Here is a 21,702-nt window from a genome sequence, read left to right as displayed (position 1 = left end):
GACAACAACTGCAGGGAGAACACATATTTTCAGATGAACATGGGAGGGCAGAAGGCTGCCTAATACTGAAGCACCCCCAAACAACAAACCAAATGCAACAACTAGTGCAAGCATTCCTGGGGGAAGGCCTGCAGCAGATGGATTTGCATATGGTGATGTTATCCAAGCAGTGGGTCAAAGTTGGCTTCAACCCTCATCTGCATATGAAAAGAGAAAAGGGGCGTGCTGGGCATGGCAGCCTTTTGCGGTGCTTGGATGACCCCTAGATCGCATTAAACACCCCCACCCTCCTTTGGTGTGGGGCTCATGTTGGCCATGCCCCATCCCATGAAGCATTCAAGCTGATTTCTTGCAGCAGCTGGGCACTGTAACAGCTCCAGAGCTGCTCTGTAAGGCAAGTAAAAGGGTGTGGGCCCTGCAGCACTACCTGTAGTTTGCATTGTGCATTGGAAGGCACAAAGTAAGCAGACGGGAGGAGAAGTCAGGATAGTGCACAAGGGTATAGAAGGGAGGGGCTCAAGAAAAAAAGAAGTGGAAACAGACAGCAAACTAGGCTGGAGAGAGACCTGAGACAAAGAGATCTGAATTATACGAGAGCCGACCAGAGGAAACACAAATTATGCAGTCAAGTGTCCCACATTTGGGGAAATCGTAGGAGCAGCACACCCAGAGTGCAATGGGTGAGCCTTGCCCTGGGAGAAGCACCGTCCTGATTATAGTATCTCACCTGAGTGTGCTGCCCCTGCGATTTCCCCAAATGTGGGAAACTTGACTGCATAATTTGTGTTTCCCCTGGTCGGCTCTCATATAATTCAGATCTCTTTGTCTCAGGTCTCTCTCCAGCCTAGTTTGCTGTCTGTTTCCACTTCTTTTTTCTTGAGCCCCTCCCTTCTATACCCTTGTGGACTATCCTGACTTCTCCTCCTGTCTGCTTACTTTGTGCCTTCCAATGCACAATGCAAACTACAGGTAGTGCTGCAGGGCCCACACCCTTTTACTTGCCTTACAGAGCAGCTCTGGAGCTGTTACAGTGCCAAGCTGCTGCAAGAAATCAGCTTGAATGCTTCAGGGGCTGGGGCATGGCCAACATGAGCCCCACACCAAAGGAGGGTGGGGGTGTTTAATGCGAACTAAGGGTCATCCAAGCGCCGCAAAAGGCCGCCATGCCCTGCATACCCCTTTTCTCTTTTCATATGCAGATGAGGGTTCCAGCCAACTTTGGCCCACTGCTTGGATGACATCACTGTATGCAAATCCGTCTTCTGCAGACCTTCCCCCAGGAATGCTTGTACTAGTTGTTGCATTTGGTTTGTTGTTTGGGGGTGCTTCAGTATTAGGCAGCCTTCTGCCCTCCCATGTTCATCTGAAAATATGTGTTCTCACTGCAGTTGTTGTCCCCAGATGGGAGTTCCCTTGTGCTGCCTCAGTTGAATCTCCTTTACTCTAAAACTTTTAAAACTTAGCAAAAGTGTTTACTAAATAGCTGCTCGGCAAAGTTGCAATGCCGAGACTCCCCGACCAGCTGCCCAGGATGAACCCACCTTTCTAGTAGAATGGGTCTTCACCTAATTCAGTAACGGCAATCCTGCCGTGGAATGAGCATGCTGAATCTTACCACAGATCCAGCGCATAATGGTCTACATGGAAGCAGGACACCCAATCCTGTTGGGAGCATACAGGACAAACAGAGCCTCTGTTTTCCTAATCTGAACCGTTCTGGTGACATAAATTTTCAAAGTTCTGACCACAGCCAGAGACTTTGACTCAACGAAGGTGTCAGTGGCCAAAGGCACCATGTGGAAAGATGAACCACCTTCGGCAGAAATTGTTGACGTGTCCTCAATTCTGCTCTATCTTCATGAAAGATCAAATAAAGGCTCTTGTGATACTGCATGGTTTGTACTGTTTTCCATGTGCTCCCAGATCTTTCAAAAAAGAAGCATGGTCAAGAAAGTTCTGTTTGAAAAGAAACAACATTTACTGTCATTGTTATAGAATTTGGGAGAAAAAACAAGAAGAAATCTGCACTGTTGACGCACTGGACAGAATGAATGAATCATAAAATATAACCTTTATTAAGTATGTATTAAAATTGGATAAATATTAATATTATTATCCCAAACTGCAGTGAAACATAAAGGTTAAAATCACAGAACTAACATACATGTGCATAAGAAGAATAAAGAGATGTGAAAAAAAGGTTTAAAAAGCGTGTCCGTGTGTGATTATTTTTGAAGGCACAACCCTGGCGGGGTTGTTTATATAGATATATATGTTGCTAATAATCACTTTCTAGCGAAATGTTATTAAATAGCTGTTAGTATCTATGTCGTCAGGTACCACTGGGTCGTATCCTATATACTCCTGTGGGAAACTTGACTGCATAATTTGTGTTTCCCCTGGTCGGCTCTCGTATAATTCAGATCTCTTTGTCTCAGGTCTCTCTCCAGCCTAGTTTGCTGTCTGTTTCCACTTCTCTTTTCTTGAGCCGCTGCCTTCTATGCCCTTGTGCACTCTCCTGACTTCTCCTGTCTGCTTACTTTGTGCCTTCCAACGCACAATGCAAACTACTGGTAGTGCTGCAGGGCCCACACCCTTTTACTTGCCTTACAGAGCAGCTCTGGAGCTGTTACAGTGCCCAGCTGCAGCAAGAAATCAGCTTGAATGCTTCAGGTGCTGGGGCATAGCCAACAAGAGCCCCACACCGACGGAGGGTGGAGGTGTTTAATGCAAACTAGGGGTCAGCCAAGCGCCGCAAAAGGCCGCCATGCCCTGCATGCCCCTTTTCTCTTTTCATATGCAGACGAGGGTTGAAGCAAACTTTGACCCACTGCTTGGATGACATCACCATATGCAAATCCATCTGCGGCAGGCCTTCCCCCTGGAATGCTTGCACTAGTTGTTGCATTTGGTTTGTTGTTTGGGGGTGCTTCAGTATTAGGCAGCCTTCTGCCCTCCCATGTTCATCTGAAAATATGTGTTCTCCCTGCAGTTGTTGTCCCCAGATGAGAGTTCCCTTGTGCTGCCTCAGTTGAATCTCCTTTACTTGACAGAGATGTGCCTGAGCAGCGGCCCTCCCCAGCCCTATCCCAAATCATACTTATTTTGCATAGGAGATACCATGGTCATGAAGATTGTTCTCCCAGGGTTAGGTTCATTCATTGCATTCTGGGTATGCTGACCTCTGTGATTTCCCCAAATGTGGGAAACTCAACTGCATTATTTGTGGTAGTGGGGGACTGTGTTTGTGCTTTCCTCTGGTCAGCTCTGGTAAAAGTCAGATTTCTTTGTCTCAGATCTTCCTCTAGCCTTGTTCTTCTTTCAAGAGTTCCCTTGTGCTGCCTCAGTTGGATCTCCTTCACTTGACAGGGGGGTGCCCGAGCAGCGACCCTCCCCAGCTCTAGCCCAACTCCTACTTGCCTGCCAGGTTAGATACTATGATCATGAAGTTGCTTCTCCCAGGGCAAGGCTCACCCATTGCACTCTGGGTGTGCTGCCCCTGCGATTTCCCCAAATGTGGGAAACTTGACTGCATAATTTGTGTTTCCCCTAGTCGGCTCTCATATAATTCAGATCTCTTTGTCTCAGGTCTCTCTCCAGCCTAGTTTGCTGTCTGTTTCCACTTCTTTTTTCTTGAGCCCCTCCCTTCTACACCCTTGTGCACTATCCTGACTTCTCCTCCTGTCTGCTTACTTTGTGCCTTCCGATGCACAATGCAAACTACAGGTAGTGCTGCAGGGCCCACACCCTTTTACTTGCCTTACAGAGCAGCTCTGGAGCTGTTACAGTGCCAAGCTGCTGAAAGAAATCAGCTTGAATGCTTCAGGGGCTGGGGCATGGCCAACATGAGCCCCACACCGAAGGAGGGTGGGGGTGTTTAATGCGAACTAAGGGTCATCCAAGCGCCGCAAAAGGCCGCCATGCCCTGCATACCCCTTTTCTCTTTTCATATGCAGATGAGGGTTCCAGCCAACTTTGGCCCACTGCTTGGATGACATCACTGTATGCAAATCCGTCTTCTGCAGACCTTCCCCCAGGAATGCTTGTACTAGTTGTTGCATTTGGTTTGTTGTTTGGGGGTGCTTCAGTATTAGGCAGCCTTCTGCCCTCCCATGTTCATCTGAAAATATGTGTTCTCCCGGCAGTTGTTGTCCCCAGATGAGAGTTCCTTTGCGCTGCCTCAGTTGAATCTCCTTTACTTGACAGAGATGTGCCTGAGCAGCGGCCCTCCCCAGCCCTTTCCCAAATCATACTTATTTTGCATAGGAGATACCATGGTCATAAAGATTGTTCTCCCAGGGTGAGGTTCATTCATTGCATTCTGGGTATGCTGACTCCTGTGATTTCCCCAAATGTGGGAAACTCAACTGCATTATTTGTGGTAGTGGGGGACTGTGTTTGTGTTTTCCTCTGGTCAGCTCTGGTAAAAGTCAGATTTCTTTGTCTCAGATCTTCCTCTAGCCTTGTTCTTCTTTCGAGAGTTCCATTGTGCTGCCTCAGTTTGATCTCCTTCACTTGACAGGGGGGTACCCAAGCAGCGACCCTCCCCAGCTCTAGCCCAACTTCTACATACCTGCCAGGTGAGATACTATGATCATGAAGGTGCTTCTCCCAGGGCAAGGCTCACCCATTGCACTCTGGGTGTGCTGCTCCTGCGATTTCCCCAAATGTGGGAAACTTGACTGCATAATTTGTGTTTCCCCTGGTCGGCTCTCGTATAATTCAGATCTCTTTGTCTCAGGTCTCTCTCCAGCCTAGTTTGCTGTCTGTTTCCACTTCTCTTTTCTTGAGCCGCTGCCTTCTATGCCCTTGTGCACTCTCCTGACTTCTCCTGTCTGCTTACTTTGTGCCTTCCAACGCACAATGCAAACTACAGGTAGTGCTGCAGGGCCCACACCCTTTTACTTGCCTTTCAGAGCAGCTCTGGAGCTGTTACAGTGCCCAGCTGCTGCAAGAAATCAGCTTGAATGCTTCAGGGGCTGGGGCATAGCCAACATGAGCCCCACACCGACGGAGGGTGGAGGTGTTTAATGCGAACTAAGGGTCATCCAAGCGCCGCAAAAGGCCGCCATGCCCTGCAAACCACTTTTCTCTTTTCATATGCAGATGAGGGTTCCAGCCAACTTTGGCCCACTGCTTGGATGACATCACCGTATGCAAATCCGTCTTCTGCAGACCTTTTCCCAGGAATGCTTGTACTAGTTGTTGCATTTGGTTTGTTGTTTGGGGGTGCTTCAGTATTAGGCAGCCTTCTGCTCTCCCATGTTCATCTGAAAATATGTGTTCTCCCTGCAGTTGTTGTCCCCAGATGAGAGTTCCCTTGTGCTGCCTCAGTTGAATCTCCTTTACTTGACAGAGATGTGCCTGAGCAGCGGCCCTCCCCAGCCCTATCCCAAATCATACTTATTTTGCATAGGAGATACCATTGTCATGAAGATTGTTCTCCCAGGGTGAGGTTCATTCATTGCATTCTGGGTATGCTGACCCCTGTGATTTCCCCAAATGTGGGAAACTCGACTGCATTATTTGTGGTAGTGGGGGACTGTGTTTGTGCTTTCCTCTGGTCAGCTCTGGTAAAAGTCAGATTTCTTTGTCTCAGATCTTCCTCTAGCCTTGTTCTTTTTTCGAGAGTTTCCTTGTGCTGCCTCAGTTGGATCTCCTTCACTTGACAGGGGGGTGCCCGAACAGCGACCCTCCCCAGCTCTAGCCCAACTCCTACTTACCTGCCAGGTGAGATACTATGATCAGGAAGGTGCTTCTCCCAGGGCAAGGCTCACCCAATGCACTCTGGGTGTGCTGCTCCTACGATTTCCCCAAATGTGGGACACTTGATTACATAATTTGTGTTTCCTCTGGTCGGCTCTCGTATAATTCAGATCTCTTTGTCTCAGGTCTCTCTCCAGCCTAGTTTGCTGTCTGTTTCCACTTCTCTTTTCTTGAGCCGCTCCCTTCTATGCCCTTGTGCACTATCCTGACTTCTCCCGTCTGCTTACTTTGTGCCTTCCAACGCACAATGCAAACTACAGGTAGTGCTGCAGGGCCCACACCCTTTTACTTGCTTTACAGAGCAGCTCTGGAGCTGTTACAGTGCCCAGCTGCTGCAAGAAATCAGCTTGAATGCTTCAGGGGCTGGGGCATAGCCAACATGAGCCCCACACCGAAGGAAGGTGGAGGTGTTTAATGCGAACTAGGGGTCATCCAAGCGCCGCAAAAGGCCGCCATGCCCTGCACACCCCATTTTTATTTTCATATGCAGACGAGGGTTGAAGCCAACTTTGACCCACTGCTTGGATGACATCACCATATGCAAATCCATCTGCTGCAGGCCTTCCCCCAGGAATGCTTGCACTAGTAGTTGCATTTGGTTTGTTGTTTGGGGGTGCTTCAGTATTAGGCAGCCTTCTGCCCTCCCATGTTCATCTGAAAATATGTGTTCTCCCTGCAGTTGTTGTCCCCAGATGAGAGTTCCCTTGTGTTGCCTCAGTTGAATCTCCTTTACTTGACAGAGATGTGCCTGAACAGCGGCCCTCCCCAGCCCTATCCCAAATCATACTTATTTTGCATAGGAGATACCATGGTCATGAAGATTGTTCTCCCAGGGTGAGGTTCATTCATTGCACTCTGGGTATGCTGACCCCTGTGATTTCCCCAAATGTGGGAAACTCGACTGCATTATTTGTGGTAGTGGGGGACTGTGTTTGTGCTTTCCTCTGGTCAGCTCTGGTAAAAGTCAGATTTCTTTGTCTCAGATCTTCCTCTAGCCTTGTTCTTCTTTCGAGAGTACCCTTGTGCTGCCTCAGTTGGATCTCCTTCACTTGACAGGGGGTGCCCGAGCAGCAATCCTCCACAGCTCTAGCCCAACTCCTACTTACCTGCCAGGTGAACTATGATCTTCACTGTTAGGGCAATCAGGATGTGGAATTCCCTGCCAGGGAAGGTGGTAATGGCGGACTCTGTAATTGGATTTAAAAAAGGAATGGATACATTTCTGAATGAAAAAGCTATCCAAGGTTATAATACTTAAAATATCGACATGGTTAATCCGGGGGTAACATGAGTTATAGTAGCTAACTAGTCATAAAACATTATTCAGCAAGTATGTAGAATCATCACAACTTAAAACAGGTTGAACACGATGGGCAATTTGCCTCTATTCAACCTCAAAAACTATGTTACTATATGTTACTATATTACTATGTTACTGTAGTATACAGAACACCACAATGTAATGAGCAGTGATAGTGAGCACTGATGAGGATACTAGAACTGACACTGAGCAGCAAGATGCAGCACTGGACTATTAGTAATGTACTGTAGTATGCTGAGCACCACAATGCAGCACAAGACAATGAGCAGTGATACTGAGCACTGATGAGGATACTACTGAGAACTGACACTGAGCAGGAGAGACACACTACTAGTATTACTGAGCAGCAATAAGTAACCACTGATACTGAGCACTGATATTGAGATTTCCACTGAGAGAACATAGCCACGTCCTCTCCGCTCTCTCTTCAATGCACGAGTAAAAATGGCGGCAACGCGCAGCTCTTTATATGGAATCCGAATCTCGCGAGAATCCGACAGCGGGATGATGACATTTTCCCTTGTTCAGGTTTTCCGAGTCAGGCGGGAACAACCGAGCCTGCCTCGGACCAGTGTAAACCACGTGGAGTTCGTCGGGAATTCGGTTCTCGGAGAACCGAACCCGCTCCTCTCTACCTTATACCCATCAATTTTTTTATTTTCAATCTAAGCCCCTGCAGTTTTCTGTAAGCATCTGCTTCGCTATGATGATCAACAAGTCACAAGGGCAAACACTCAGGGCTTGAGGCGTAGATCTTAGGACCAGCTGCTACAAGCATGGCAGAGGTGTCACTATCACTGGTGACACCAAGAGAGGTGGCGAGGGAGATTGTAATGCAGTGCGCGCAGATAAGCAGTGCAATGGTAAAAAGGAGGCATGGTTTCATAGGTAGGGGCGTGGCCTGGTGGCCTGAATCTACATTTTGTTGCTCCGGGTGTCCCGGGGGTTGGGGGCTGCACCCGGGGACTAGTGTGTGTGCGGTGCTGGCTCCTGCACAGTGACAGGGCATGGCCACCGAGCATGACGCCTCCATTCTTGACCATGCTGTAATTGCAGTCGCACTGCAGTTCAGCGTGATCATATAAAATGGTGTAGCCTCCTGCTGGTGCAGACTGTATGTGCGCGCAGGAAGCCGCCACCATTTTTGTGATCACAGCGGCTGAATGTGATGTCATACAGCCGCTGTGACCACGCCCCCTGTGTCTCCTCCGTTGCAGACCCCATTTTGAAGCCTTGCCCCCGCACCGCTCCATCCCTGACTTGGAAATGGAGTGTTGCTGACCCCCCTCTCCCCCCCCCCGCCCCGATTGACAGGCAGAGGCGATCGCATTCTCTGCGGGGTGCCGCAGAAAATGCAGGCACATGCGTATGCTCTTAGCAATTTTTGCAGTTGGATCGCTTATTGTGATTGCAATCCAACCTGAATCAGGCCCTATTACCTATCACAATGCGCTGCGGGCAGTACAAAATTGGTTTAATATAGGAGTAAAACTCCCAGACCTGTGCTCCTTAACTGTACCTGGTGGCTAGTGGAGCGGCTGCCCAGTAATCAGTGTCCACGCCAGTGCGCACACGGTCCACCCCCTACGGCCACGCTCCCCTTCATCAGCGGCCTCGTGATCCGGAAGGGCGGTGTGTGTGTGACTGACCTTAGGAAGAAACTGGAGCCTCCGCTGCAGTGACCCAGCAACCAGGGCACGGGAGTATACAGCGCCGCTGGGAGTGATGAAGCTGCAGTAAAGATGTCTATTAGACCTAGCCTGCTGCAGCCCTTGTAGATTCTCATAAAACAAGTTCTTTTTTTCTTGTCAAAATTAATAGCTAAGAATAGGCTGCCTGAGGCAGGCCCCTGTTAAGAGGCCTGCTACTGAAGGCACCAACTACAAACTGAGCTCCCTGTTCATGGAAGCGGGGTTATAGAGGAGAATGCACTGAGCATCTTCGGAACAGTCAAAAGCTTTGAGCCGGTTGGTGCCTCAGATCAAGATCCTACTCTACACCCCAATGTGAATCCTTGTGGAGTCCAGTGTACCCCACAGAAGAAATTAATGTGTCACACCCATTGGCAGCAACCTTAGAATAGCTGCTGACGGGCACAATTGAGAAAGGAAGGGGGGGGGGGGGACATTTGAATCCAGCACATAGATGCAATTCAAATATGTAATTTGTACCTTCCTATTTTAAAATATAATGGATGAACCTCACCCTGTGAGAACAATCTTCATGATCAAGAGATCTCATATGCAAAATAAGTATGAGTTGGGATAGGGCTGGGGAGGGTGGCTGCTCGGGCAGCCCCTCCCCCGTCAAGTTAAGGAGATTCAACTGAGGACGCACAAGGGAACTCTCGTCTGGGGACAACAACTGCAGGGAGACCACATCTGTTCAGATGAACATGGGAGGGTGGAAGGCTGCCTAATATTGAAGCACCATCAAATATCAAACCATATGCAACAACTAGTACAAGCATTCCAGGGGGAAGGTCTGCAGAAGACGGATTTGCATACGGTGATGTCATCAAAGCAGTGGACCAAAGTTGGCTGGAACCCTCATCTGCATATGAAAAGAGAAAAGGGGCATGCAGGGCATGGCGGCCTTTTGCGGTGCTTGGATGACCCCTAGTTCGCATTAAACACCCCCACCCTCCTTTGGTGTGGGGCTCATGTTGGCCATGCCCCATCCCCTGAAGCATTCAAGCTGATTTCTTGCAGCAGCTGGGCACTGTAACAGCTCCAGAGCTGTTCTGTAAGGCAAGTAAAAGGGTGTGGGCCCTGCAGCACCACCTGTAGTTCGCATTGTGCGTTGGAAGGCACAAAGTAAGCAGACGGGAGGAGAAGTCAGGATAGGGCATCCTTTTCTCTTAGTCCGTAGAGGATGCTGGGGTCACATTAAGAACCATGGGGTATAGACGGGATCCGCAAGAGACATGGGCACTTTAAGACTATCAAAGGGTGTGAACTGGCTCCTCCCTCTATGCCCCTCCTCCAGACTCCAGTTATAGGAACTGTGCCCAGGGAGACGGACATTTCGAGGAAAGGATTTATTGTTAAACTAAGGTGAGCATCTTACCAGCTCACACCTTAAGCATGCCGCAGAACGTGGCATTCAACAGAACACAAGCCAACGGCATGAACAATTGCAGCGTGGCCTAAGTAAAAGGGGGTGTGACTTCGCGGGAGGACCCGCGATCGCGAGTCACGCCCCCGTTTTCGGCACTGAGGGGGCATGCCCAGCGCTCTGTGAGCCGCTGGCATGCCACCTCTCCCTCTGACTTCAGTGAATAGACGCTGTGCGCATGCGCACAGCGTCTATTCACCGCTGCTCTGCTAAGCAGGGCAGCGACAGACAGAGCCTCCCAACTGTCCTCCCCACCGCGGGACACTGCGGCCCGCAGGTGGGACAGCGGGACAGTCCCCAAAAAACGGGACTGTCCCGCGAAAATCGGGACAGTTGGGAGGTATGATATGGGGCATGCAAAAATTGAGATAAAACTCAGTTTTGCTCCTCTCCACGGAAATCTTTAATAAAAGGCGAAATATTTGTTAGTTCTGAAGAGAAACCAGAGCATGACCAAGATTCCACCTGTCGCCTGAGTGCCATGCCAGCAGTTCTCATTCAGCTGAAAGTGAGCACCCAATTTGAATGAAAGAAAGCAGATTTCTCACCAGGCTTCCCCTTGCTATAAACATGGTTTGTACTCTTTTCCATGTGCTCCCAGATCTTTCAAGCAATTAGTGTGGTCAAGAAAGTTCTGTTTGAAAAGAAACAAACATTTACTGTAATTTCTATGCAAATGAGCTTACATTAAAGCACACTCGTTCTATCTTTAAACAGATAAAATAAAACCCCAATAAGATGGGGCAAGGAAAAAATGAGATAAAACTCAGTTTTGCTCCTCTCCACGGAAATCTTTAGTAAAAGGCGAAATATTTGTTCGTTCTGAAGAGAAACCAGAGCATGACCAAGATTCCACCTGTCGCCTGAGTGCCATGCCAGCAGTCCTCATTCAGCTCAAAGTGAGCACCCAATTTGAAAGAAAGAAAGCAGATTTCTCACCAGGCTTCCCCTTGCTATAAGCATGGTTTGTACTCTTTTCCATGTGCTCCCAGATCTTTCAAGCAATTAGTATGGTCAAGAAAGTTCTGCTTGAAAAGAAACAGACATTTACTGTCATTGTTATACAAATAAACTTACATTAAAGCTAACAAGAAAGCACACTTGTTCTGTCTTTAAACTGATAAAAGAAACCCCAATAATATGGGGCATGCAAAAATTGAGATAAAACTCAGTTTTGCTCCTCTCCACGGAAATCTTTAATAAAAGGCGAAATATTTGTTAGTTCTGAAGAGAAACCAGAGCATGACCAAGATTCCACCTGTCGCCTGAGTGCCATGCCAGCAGTCCTCATTCAGATCAAAGTGAGCGCCCAATTTGAAAGAAAGCAGATTTCTCACCTGGCTTCTCCTTGCTATAAGCATGGTTTGTACTGTATTCCATGTGCTCCCAGATCTTTCAAGCAAGTAGCATGGTCAAGAAAGTTCTGTTTGAAAAGAAACAAACATTTACTGTAATTTCTATGCAAATGAGCTTTCATTAAAGCACACTCATTATATCTTTAAACCGATAAAAGAAACCCCAAAAAGATGGGGCATGCAAAAATTTAGGTAAAACTCAGTTTTGCTCCTCTCCACGGAAATCTTTAGTAAAAGGCGAAAGATTTGTTCGTTCTGAAGAGAAACCAGAGCATGACCAAGATTTTCATCTGAAAATATGTGTTCTCCCTGCAGTTGTTGTCCCCAGATGAGAGTTCCCTTGTGCTGCCTCAGTTGAATCTCCTTTACTTGACAGAGATGTGCCTGAGCAGCGGCCCTCCCCAGCCCTATCCCAAATCATACTTATTTTGCATAGGAGATACCATGGTCATGAAGATTGTTCTCCCAGGGTGAGGTTCATTCATTGCATTCTGGGTATGCTGACCCCTGTGATTTCCCCAAATGTGGGAAACTCGACTGCATTATTTGTGGTAGTGGGGGACTGTGTTTGTGCTTTCCTCTGGTCAGCTCTGGTAAAAGTCAGATTTCTTTGTCTCACATCTTCCTCTAGCCTTGTTCTTCTTTCGAGAGTTCCCTTGTGCTGCCTCAGTTGGATCTCCTTCACTTGACAGGGGGTGCCCGAGCAGCAATCCTCCACAGCTCTAGCCCAACTCCTACTAACCTGCCAGGTGAGATACTAGGATCTTCACTGTTAGGGCAATCAGGATGTGGAATTCCCTGCCAGGGAAGGTGGTAATGGTGGACTCTGTAATTGGATTTAAAAAAGGAATGGATACATTTCTGAATGAAAAAGCTATCCAAGGTTATAATACTTAAAATATCAACAGGGTTAATCCGGGGGTAACATGAGTTATAGTAGCTAACTAGTCATAAAACATTATTCAGCAAGTATGTAGAATCATCACAACTTAAAACAGGTTGAACACGATGGGCAATTTGCCTCTATTCAACCTCAAAAACTATGTTACTATATGTTACTATATTACTATGTTACTGTAGTATACAGAAAACCAAAATGCAATGAACAGTGATAGTGAGCACTGATGAGGATACTAGAACTGACACTGAGCAGCAAGATGCAGCACTGGACTATTAGTAATGTACTGTAGTATGCTGAGCACCACAATGCAGCACAAGACAATGAGCAGTGATACTGAGCACTGATGAGGATACTACTGAGAACTGACACTGAGCAGGAGAGACACACTACTAGTATTACTGAGCAGCAATAAGTAACCACTGATACTGAGCACTGATATTGAGATTTCCACTGAGAGAACATAGCCACGTCCATTCCGCTCTATCTTCAATGCACGAGTAAAAATGGCGGCAACGCGCAGCTCTTTATATGGAATCCGAATCTCGCGAGAATCCGACAGCGGGATGATGACATTTTCCCTTGTTCAGGTTTTCCGAGTCAGGCGGGAACAACCGAGCCTGCCTCGGACCAGTGTAAACAACGTGGAGTTCGTGGGGAATTCGGTTCTCGGAGAACCGAACCCGCTCCTCTCTACCTTATACCTATCAATTTTTTTATTTTCAATCTAAGCCCCTGCAGTTTTCTGTAAGCATCTGCTTCGCTATGATGATCAACAAGTCACAAGGGCAAACACTCAGGGCTTGAGGCGTAGATCTTAGGACCAGCTGCTACAAGCATGGCAGAGGTGTCACTATCACTGGTGACACCCAGAGAGGTGGCGAGGGAGATTGTAATGCAGTGCGCGCAGATAAGCAGCGCAATGGTAAAAAGGAGGCATGGTTTCATAGGTAGGGGCGTGGCCTGGTGGCCTGAATCTACATTTTGTTGCTCCGGGTGTCCCGGGGGTTGGGGGCTGCACCCGGGGACTAGTGTGTGAGCGGTGCTGGCTCCTGCACAGTGAAAGGGCATGGCCACCCAGCATGACGCCTCCCTTCTTGACCATGCTGTAATTGCAGTCGCACTGCAGTTCAGCGTGATCATAAAAAATGGTGTAGCCTCCTGCTGGTGCAGACTGTATGTGCGCGCAGGAAGCCGCCACCATTTTTGTGATCACAGCGGCTGAATGTGATGTCATACAGCCGCTGTGACCACGCCCCCTGTGTCTCCTCCGTTGCAGACCCCATTTTGAAGCCTTGCCCCCGCACCGCTCCATCCCTGACTTGGAAATGGAGTGTTGCTGACCCACCTATCCCCCCCCCCCGCCCCGATTGACAGGCAGAGGCGATCGCATTCTCTGCGGGGTGCCACAGAAAATGCAGGCACATGCGTATGCTCTTAGCAATTTTTGCAGTTGGATCGCTTATTGTGATTGCAATCCAACCTGAATCAGGCCCTATTACCTATCACAATGCGCTGCGGGCAGTACAAAATTGGGTTAATATAGGAGAAAAACCCCCAGACCTGTGCTCCTTAACTGTACCTGGTGGCTAGTGGAGCGGCTGCCCAGTAATCAGTGTCCACGCCAGTGCGCACACGGTCCACCCCCTACGGCCACGCTCCCCTTCATCAGCGGCCTCGTGATCCGGAAGGGTGGTGTGTGTGTGACTGACCTTAGGATGAAACCGGAGCCTCCGCTGCAGTGACCCAGCAACCAGGGCATGGGAGTATACAGCGCCGCTGGGAGTGATGAAGCTGCAGTAAAGATGTCTATTAGACCTAGCCTGCTGCAGCCCTTGTAGATTCTCATAAAACAAGTTCTTCTTTTCTTGTCAAAATTTATAGCTAAGAATAGGCTGCCTGAGGCAGGCCCCTGTTAAGTGGCCTGCTACTGAAGGCACCAACTACAAACTGAGCTCCCTGTTCATGGAAGCGGGGTTATAGAGGAGAATGCACTGAGCATCTTGGGAACAGTCAAAAGCTTTGAGCCGGTTGGTGCCTCAGATCAAGATCCTACTCTACACCCCAATGTGAATCCTTGTGGAGTCCAGTGTACCCCACAGAAGAAATTAATGTGTCACACCCATTGGCAGCAACCTTAGAATAGCTGCTGACGGGCACAATTGAGAATGGAAGGGGGGGGGGGACATTTGAATCCAGCACATAAATGCAATTCAAATATGTAATTTGTACCTTCCTATTTTAAAATATAATGGATGAACCTCACCCTGTGAGAACAATCTTCATGATCAAGAGATCTCATATGCAAAATAAGTATGAGTTGGGATAGGGCTGGGGAGGGTGGCTGCTCGGGCAGCCCCTCCCCCGTCAAGTTAAGGAGATTCAACTGAGGAAGCACAAGGGAACTCTCGTCTGGGGACAACAACTGCAGGGAGACCACATCTTTTCAGATGAACATGGGAGGGCGGAAGGCTGCCTAATACTGAAGCACCATCAAATATCAAACCATATGCAACATCTAGTACAAGCATTCCTGGGGGAAGGTCTGCAGCAGACGGATTTGCATACAGTGATGTTATCCAAGCAGTGGGCCAAAGTTGGCTGGAACCCTCATCTGCATATGAAAAGAGAAAAGGGGCGTGCAGGGCATGGCGGCCTTTTGCAGTGCTTGGATGACCCCTAGTTCTCATTAAACACCCCCACCCTCCTTTGGTGTGGGGCTCATGTTGGCCATGCCCCATCCCCTGAAGCATTCAAGCTGATTTCTTGCAGCAGCTGGGCACTGTAACAGCTCCAGAGCTGTTCTGTAAGGCAAGTAAAAGGGTGTGGGCCCTGCAGCACCACCTGTAGTTCGCATTGTGCGTTGGAAGGCACAAAGTAAGCAGACGGGAGGAGAAGTCAGGATAGGGCATCCTTTTCTCTTAGTCCGTAGAGGATGCTGGGGTCACATTAAGAACCATGGGGTATAGACGGGATCCGCAAGAGACATGGGCACTTTAAGACTATCAAAGGGTGTGAACTGGCTCCTCCCTCTATGCCCCTCCTCCAGACTCCAGTTATAGGAACTGTGCCCAGGGAGACGGACATTTCGAGGAAAGGATTTATTGTTAAACTAAGGTGAGCATCTTACCAGCTCACACCTTAAGCATGACGCAGAACGTGGCATTCAACAGAACACAAGCCAACGGCATGAACAATTGCAGCGTGGCCTAAGTAAAAGGGGGTGTGACTTCGCGGGAGGACCCGCGATCGCGAGTCACGCCCCCGTTTTCGGCACTGAGGGGGCATGCCCAGCGCTCTGTGAGCCGCTGGCATGCCACCTCTCCCTCTGACTTCAGTGAATAGACGCTGTGCGCATGCGCACAGCGTCTATTCACCGCTGCTCTGCTAAGCAGGGCAGCGACAGACAGAGCCTCCCAACTGTCCTCCCCACCGCGGGACACTGCGGCCCGCAGGTGGGACAGCGGGACAGTCCCCAAAAAACGGGACTGTCCCGCGAAAATCGGGACAGTTGGGAGGTATGATATGGGGCATGCAAAAATTGAGATAAAACTCAGTTTTGCTCCTCTCCACGGAAATCTTTAATAAAAGGCGAAATATTTGTTAGTTCTGAAGAGAAACCAGAGCATGACCAAGATTCCACCTGTCGCCTGAGTGCCATGCCAGCAGTTCTCATTCAGCTGAAAGTGAGCACCCAATTTGAATGAAAGAAAGCAGATTTCTCACCAGGCTTCCCCTTGCTATAAACATGGTTTGTACTCTTTTCCATGTGCTCCCAGATCTTTCAAGCAATTAGTGTGGTCAAGAAAGTTCTGTTTGAAAAGAAACAAACATTTACTGTAATTTCTATGCAAATGAGCTTACATTAAAGCACACTCGTTCTATCTTTAAACAGATAAAATAAAACCCCAATAAGATGGGGCAAGGAAAAAATGAGATAAAACTCAGTTTTGCTCCTCTCCACGGAAATCTTTAGTAAAAGGCGAAAGATTTGTTCGTTCTGAAGAGAAACCAGAGCATGACCAAGATTCCACCTGTCGCCTGAGTGCCATGCCAGCAGTCCTCATTCAGCTCAAAGTGAGCACCCAATTTGAAAGAAAGAAAGCAGATTTCTCACCAGGCTTCCCCTTGCTATAAGCATGGTTTGTACTCTTTTCCATGTGCTCCCAGATCTTTCAAGCAATTAGTATGGTCAAGAAAGTTCTGCTTGAAAAGAAACAGACATTTACTGTCATTGTTATACAAATAAACTTACATTAAAGCTAACAAGAAAGCACACTTGTTCTGTCTTTAAACTGATAAAAGAAACCCCAATAATATGGGGCATGCAAAAATTGAGATAAAACTCAGTTTTGCTCCTCTCCACGGAAATCTTTAATAAAAGGCGAAATATTTGTTAGTTCTGAAGAGAAACCAGAGCATGACCAAGATTCCACCTGTCGCCTGAGTGCCATGCCAGCAGTCCTCATTCAGATCAAAGTGAGCGCCCAATTTGAAAGAAAGCAGATTTCTCACCTGGCTTCTCCTTGCTATAAGCATGGTTTGTACTGTATTCCATGTGCTCCCAGATCTTTCAAGCAAGTAGCATGGTCAAGAAAGTTCTGTTTGAAAAGAAACAAACATTTACTGTAATTTCTATGCAAATGAGCTTTCATTAAAGCACACTCATTATATCTTTAAACCGATAAAAGAAACCCCAAAAAGATGGGGCATGCAAAAATTTAGGTAAAACTCAGTTTTGCTCCTCTCCACGGAAATCTTTAGTAAAAGGCGAAAGATTTGTTCGTTCTGAAGAGAAACCAGAGCATGACCAAGATTTTCATCTGAAAATATGTGTTCTCCCTGCAGTTGTTGTCCCCAGATGAGAGTTCCCTTGTGCTGCCTCAGTTGAATCTCCTTTACTTGACAGAGATGTGCCTGAGCAGCGGCCCTCCCCAGCCCTATCCCAAATCATACTTATTTTGCATAGGAGATACCATGGTCATGAAGATTGTTCTCCCAGGGTGAGGTTCATTCATTGCATTCTGGGTATGCTGACCCCTGTGATTTCCCCAAATGTGGGAAACTCGACTGCATTATTTGTGGTAGTGGGGGACTGTGTTTGTGCTTTCCTCTGGTCAGCTCTGGTAAAAGTCAGATTTCTTTGTCTCACATCTTCCTCTAGCCTTGTTCTTCTTTCGAGAGTTCCCTTGTGCTGCCTCAGTTGGATCTCCTTCACTTGACAGGGGGTGCCCGAGCAGCAATCCTCCACAGCTCTAGCCCAACTCCTACTAACCTGCCAGGTGAGATACTAGGATCTTCACTGTTAGGGCAATCAGGATGTGGAATTCCCTGCCAGGGAAGGTGGTAATGGTGGACTCTGTAATTGGATTTAAAAAAGGAATGGATACATTTCTGAATGAAAAAGCTATCCAAGGTTATAATACTTAAAATATCAACAGGGTTAATCCGGGGGTAACATGAGTTATAGTAGCTAACTAGTCATAAAACATTATTCAGCAAGTATGTAGAATCATCACAACTTAAAACAGGTTGAACACGATGGGCAATTTGCCTCTATTCAACCTCAAAAACTATGTTACTATATGTTACTATATTACTATGTTACTGTAGTATACAGAAAACCAAAATGCAATGAACAGTGATAGTGAGCACTGATGAGGATACTAGAACTGACACTGAGCAGCAAGATGCAGCACTGGACTATTAGTAATGTACTGTAGTATGCTGAGCACCACAATGCAGCACAAGACAATGAGCAGTGATACTGAGCACTGATGAGGATACTACTGAGAACTGACACTGAGCAGGAGAGACACACTACTAGTATTACTGAGCAGCAATAAGTAACCACTGATACTGAGCACTGATATTGAGATTTCCACTGAGAGAACATAGCCACGTCCATTCCGCTCTATCTTCAATGCACGAGTAAAAATGGCGGCAACGCGCAGCTCTTTATATGGAATCCGAATCTCGCGAGAATCCGACAGCGGGATGATGACATTTTCCCTTGTTCAGGTTTTCCGAGTCAGGCGGGAACAACCGAGCCTGCCTCGGACCAGTGTAAACAACGTGGAGTTCGTGGGGAATTCGGTTCTCGGAGAACCGAACCCGCTCCTCTCTACCTTATACCTATCAATTTTTTTATTTTCAATCTAAGCCCCTGCAGTTTTCTGTAAGCATCTGCTTCGCTATGATGATCAACAAGTCACAAGGGCAAACACTCAGGGCTTGAGGCGTAGATCTTAGGACCAGCTGCTACAAGCATGGCAGAGGTGTCACTATCACTGGTGACACCCAGAGAGGTGGCGAGGGAGATTGTAATGCAGTGCGCGCAGATAAGCAGCGCAATGGTAAAAAGGAGGCATGGTTTCATAGGTAGGGGCGTGGCCTGGTGGCCTGAATCTACATTTTGTTGCTCCGGGTGTCCCGGGGGTTGGGGGCTGCACCCGGGGACTAGTGTGTGAGCGGTGCTGGCTCCTGCACAGTGAAAGGGCATGGCCACCCAGCATGACGCCTCCCTTCTTGACCATGCTGTAATTGCAGTCGCACTGCAGTTCAGCGTGATCATAAAAAATGGTGTAGCCTCCTGCTGGTGCAGACTGTATGTGCGCGCAGGAAGCCGCCACCATTTTTGTGATCACAGCGGCTGAATGTGATGTCATACAGCCGCTGTGACCACGCCCCCTGTGTCTCCTCCGTTGCAGACCCCATTTTGAAGCCTTGCCCCCGCACCGCTCCATCCCTGACTTGGAAATGGAGTGTTGCTGACCCACCTATCCCCCCCCCCGCCCCGATTGACAGGCAGAGGCGATCGCATTCTCTACGGGGTGCCACAGAAAATGCAGGCACATGCGTATGCTCTTAGCAATTTTTGCAGTTGGATCGCTTATTGTGATTGCAATCCAACCTGAATCAGGCCCTATTACCTATCACAATGCGCTGCGGGCAGTACAAAATTGGGTTAATATAGGAGAAAAACCGCCAGACCTGTGCTCCTTAACTGTACCTGGTGGCTAGTGGAGCGGCTGCCCAGTAATCAGTGTCCACGCCAGTGCGCACACGGTCCACCCCCTACGGCCACGCTCCCCTTCATCAGCGGCCTCGTGATCCGGAAGGGTGGTGTGTGTGTGACTGACCTTAGGATGAAACCGGAGCCTCCGCTGCAGTGACCCAGCAACCAGGGCATGGGAGTATACAGCGCCGCTGGGAGTGATGAAGCTGCAGTAAAGATGTCTATTAGACCTAGCCTGCTGCAGCCCTTGTAGATTCTCATAAAACAAGTTCTTCTTTTCTTGTCAAAATTTATAGCTAAGAATAGGCTGCCTGAGGCAGGCCCCTGTTAAGTGGCCTGCTACTGAAGGCACCAACTACAAACTGAGCTCCCTGTTCATGGAAGCGGGGTTATAGAGGAGAATGCACTGAGCATCTTGGGAACAGTCAAAAGCTTTGAGCCGGTTGGTGCCTCAGATCAAGATCCTACTCTACACCCCAATGTGAATCCTTGTGGAGTCCAGTGTACCCCACAGAAGAAATTAATGTGTCACACCCATTGGCAGCAACCTTAGAATAGCTGCTGACGGGCACAATTGAGAATGGAAGGGGGGGGGGACATTTGAATCCAGCACATAAATGCAATTCAAATATGTAATTTGTACCTTCCTATTTTAAAATATAATGGATGAACCTCACCCTGTGAGAACAATCTTCATGATCAAGAGATCTCATATGCAAAATAAGTATGAGTTGGGATAGGGCTGGGGAGGGTGGCTGCTCGGGCAGCCCCTCCCCCGTCAAGTTAAGGAGATTCAACTGAGGAAGCACAAGGGAACTCTCGTCTGGGGACAACAACTGCAGGGAGACCACATCTTTTCAGATGAACATGGGAGGGCGGAAGGCTGCCTAATACTGAAGCACCATCAAATATCAAACCATATGCAACATCTAGTACAAGCATTCCTGGGGGAAGGTCTGCAGCAGACGGATTTGCATACAGTGATGTTATCCAAGCAGTGGGCCAAAGTTGGCTGGAACCCTCATCTGCATATGAAAAGAGAAAAGGGGCGTGCAGGGCATGGCGGCCTTTTGCAGTGCTTGGATGACCCCTAGTTCTCATTAAACACCCCCACCCTCCTTTGGTGTGGGGCTCATGTTGGCCATGCCCCATCCCCTGAAGCATTCAAGCTGATTTCTTGCAGCAGCTGGGCACTGTAACAGCTCCAGAGCTGTTCTGTAAGGCAAGTAAAAGGGTGTGGGCCCTGCAGCACCACCTGTAGTTCGCATTGTGCGTTGGAAGGCACAAAGTAAGCAGACGGGAGGAGAAGTCAGGATAGTGCGCAAGGGCATCCTTTTCTCTTAGTCCGTAGAGGATGCTGGGGTCACATTAAGAACCATGGGGTATAGACGGGATCCGCAAGAGACATGGGCACTTTAAGACTATCAAAGGGTGTGAACTGGCTCCTCCCTCTATGCCCCTCCTCCAGACTCCAGTTATAGGAACTGTGCCCAGGGAGACGGACATTTCGAGGAAAGGATTTATTGTTAAACTAAGGTGAGCATCTTACCAGCTCACACCTTAAGCATGCCGCAGAACGTGGCATTCAACAGAACACAAGCCAACGGCATGAACAATTGCAGCAAAAAGCTGACCAGAACCATAACACAACATGTGTATAACCACAAGTAATAACTGCAGACACAGTATGGACTGGGACGGGTGCCCAGCATCCTCTACAGACTAAGAGAAAAGGATTTACCGGTAGGTATTAAAATCCTATTTTCTCATACGACCTAGAGGATGCTGGGGTCACATTAAGAACCATGGGGTTATACCAAAGCTCTTGAACGGGTGGAAGAGTGCGTACGACTCTGCAGCACCGAATGACCCAACTTGAGGTTATCATCGGCAAGGATGCAGTGGCGTTAATGTTTCCTGGTGTCAACCTGTATTATTTCAGTAGATATTGAAATGAGGATGCATCTTGCTGCCTTTCCAATGAAGCAAGTTTAATTTAGTAATAGGTGAAAAACCATCCCTACAAAGATGTTAATCAGATAATTGGCTTTGTGGACACTTTTCAGAGAACAAATTTGTTAGCATAAAAATAAAGCCAGAAAATGAAGAGCTGTTTAATCACTCAATTGGATTTTTTTGCCAGCATATTTCTTTTTCTCTGCAAACCACTGCTAAATTGTGCTTCCTAGCTGTTTTTATAAAATCACTGAATCAAATCTAACTCTGA

At 48.0% G+C, this 21,702-nt stretch overlaps 17 non-coding genes and 1 pseudogene across 17 annotated transcripts; 9 read left to right on the top strand and 9 right to left on the bottom strand.

Annotated features, from left to right (window-relative positions):
• Positions 1-579: 579 nt before the first annotated feature.
• Positions 580-735, bottom strand: LOC134999470 (U1 spliceosomal RNA). Its single transcript, XR_010201551.1, has one exon. It is a non-coding gene; the product is annotated as a U1 spliceosomal RNA (small nuclear RNA).
• A 2,361-nt stretch (positions 736-3,096) lies between these two features.
• On the top strand, positions 3,097-3,260 carry LOC134999671 (U1 spliceosomal RNA). The gene has a single exon (XR_010201749.1). It is a non-coding gene; the product is annotated as a U1 spliceosomal RNA (small nuclear RNA).
• A 152-nt stretch (positions 3,261-3,412) lies between these two features.
• LOC134999457 (U1 spliceosomal RNA) lies at positions 3,413-3,547 on the top strand (annotated as a pseudogene).
• A 702-nt stretch (positions 3,548-4,249) lies between these two features.
• Positions 4,250-4,413, top strand: LOC134999719 (U1 spliceosomal RNA). Its single transcript, XR_010201794.1, has one exon. It is a non-coding gene; the product is annotated as a U1 spliceosomal RNA (small nuclear RNA).
• A 152-nt stretch (positions 4,414-4,565) lies between these two features.
• On the top strand, positions 4,566-4,728 carry LOC135000064 (U1 spliceosomal RNA). Its single transcript, XR_010202101.1, has one exon. It is a non-coding gene; the product is annotated as a U1 spliceosomal RNA (small nuclear RNA).
• Positions 4,729-5,399: 671 nt separating this feature from the next.
• LOC134999663 (U1 spliceosomal RNA) lies at positions 5,400-5,563 on the top strand. The gene has a single exon (XR_010201741.1). It is a non-coding gene; the product is annotated as a U1 spliceosomal RNA (small nuclear RNA).
• A 152-nt stretch (positions 5,564-5,715) lies between these two features.
• LOC134999440 (U1 spliceosomal RNA) lies at positions 5,716-5,878 on the top strand. The gene has a single exon (XR_010201535.1). It is a non-coding gene; the product is annotated as a U1 spliceosomal RNA (small nuclear RNA).
• Positions 5,879-6,549: 671 nt separating this feature from the next.
• Positions 6,550-6,713, top strand: LOC134999391 (U1 spliceosomal RNA). Its single transcript, XR_010201494.1, has one exon. It is a non-coding gene; the product is annotated as a U1 spliceosomal RNA (small nuclear RNA).
• A 3,829-nt stretch (positions 6,714-10,542) lies between these two features.
• On the bottom strand, positions 10,543-10,655 carry LOC134999602 (U5 spliceosomal RNA). Its single transcript, XR_010201680.1, has one exon. It is a non-coding gene; the product is annotated as a U5 spliceosomal RNA (small nuclear RNA).
• A 275-nt stretch (positions 10,656-10,930) lies between these two features.
• LOC134999559 (U5 spliceosomal RNA) lies at positions 10,931-11,046 on the bottom strand. Its single transcript, XR_010201637.1, has one exon. It is a non-coding gene; the product is annotated as a U5 spliceosomal RNA (small nuclear RNA).
• A 286-nt stretch (positions 11,047-11,332) lies between these two features.
• LOC134999565 (U5 spliceosomal RNA) lies at positions 11,333-11,448 on the bottom strand. Its single transcript, XR_010201643.1, has one exon. It is a non-coding gene; the product is annotated as a U5 spliceosomal RNA (small nuclear RNA).
• A 270-nt stretch (positions 11,449-11,718) lies between these two features.
• Positions 11,719-11,834, bottom strand: LOC134999482 (U5 spliceosomal RNA). The gene has a single exon (XR_010201562.1). It is a non-coding gene; the product is annotated as a U5 spliceosomal RNA (small nuclear RNA).
• Positions 11,835-11,978: 144 nt separating this feature from the next.
• On the top strand, positions 11,979-12,142 carry LOC134999837 (U1 spliceosomal RNA). Its single transcript, XR_010201907.1, has one exon. It is a non-coding gene; the product is annotated as a U1 spliceosomal RNA (small nuclear RNA).
• A 3,831-nt stretch (positions 12,143-15,973) lies between these two features.
• Positions 15,974-16,086, bottom strand: LOC134999600 (U5 spliceosomal RNA). Its single transcript, XR_010201678.1, has one exon. It is a non-coding gene; the product is annotated as a U5 spliceosomal RNA (small nuclear RNA).
• Positions 16,087-16,361: 275 nt separating this feature from the next.
• On the bottom strand, positions 16,362-16,477 carry LOC134999538 (U5 spliceosomal RNA). Its single transcript, XR_010201616.1, has one exon. It is a non-coding gene; the product is annotated as a U5 spliceosomal RNA (small nuclear RNA).
• Positions 16,478-16,763: 286 nt separating this feature from the next.
• LOC134999564 (U5 spliceosomal RNA) lies at positions 16,764-16,879 on the bottom strand. Its single transcript, XR_010201642.1, has one exon. It is a non-coding gene; the product is annotated as a U5 spliceosomal RNA (small nuclear RNA).
• A 270-nt stretch (positions 16,880-17,149) lies between these two features.
• Positions 17,150-17,265, bottom strand: LOC134999481 (U5 spliceosomal RNA). The gene has a single exon (XR_010201561.1). It is a non-coding gene; the product is annotated as a U5 spliceosomal RNA (small nuclear RNA).
• Positions 17,266-17,409: 144 nt separating this feature from the next.
• On the top strand, positions 17,410-17,573 carry LOC134999825 (U1 spliceosomal RNA). The gene has a single exon (XR_010201896.1). It is a non-coding gene; the product is annotated as a U1 spliceosomal RNA (small nuclear RNA).
• The last annotated feature ends 4,129 nt before the right edge of the window (positions 17,574-21,702 follow it).

Source organism: Pseudophryne corroboree, unplaced genomic scaffold, assembly GCF_028390025.1.
Source record: "Pseudophryne corroboree isolate aPseCor3 unplaced genomic scaffold, aPseCor3.hap2 scaffold_150, whole genome shotgun sequence".
NCBI classification, from domain to species: Eukaryota; Metazoa; Chordata; class Amphibia; order Anura; family Myobatrachidae; genus Pseudophryne; species Pseudophryne corroboree.
Note: the sequence above shows the minus strand (reverse complement) of the source record. Positions and strands in the feature narration are given on the sequence as shown.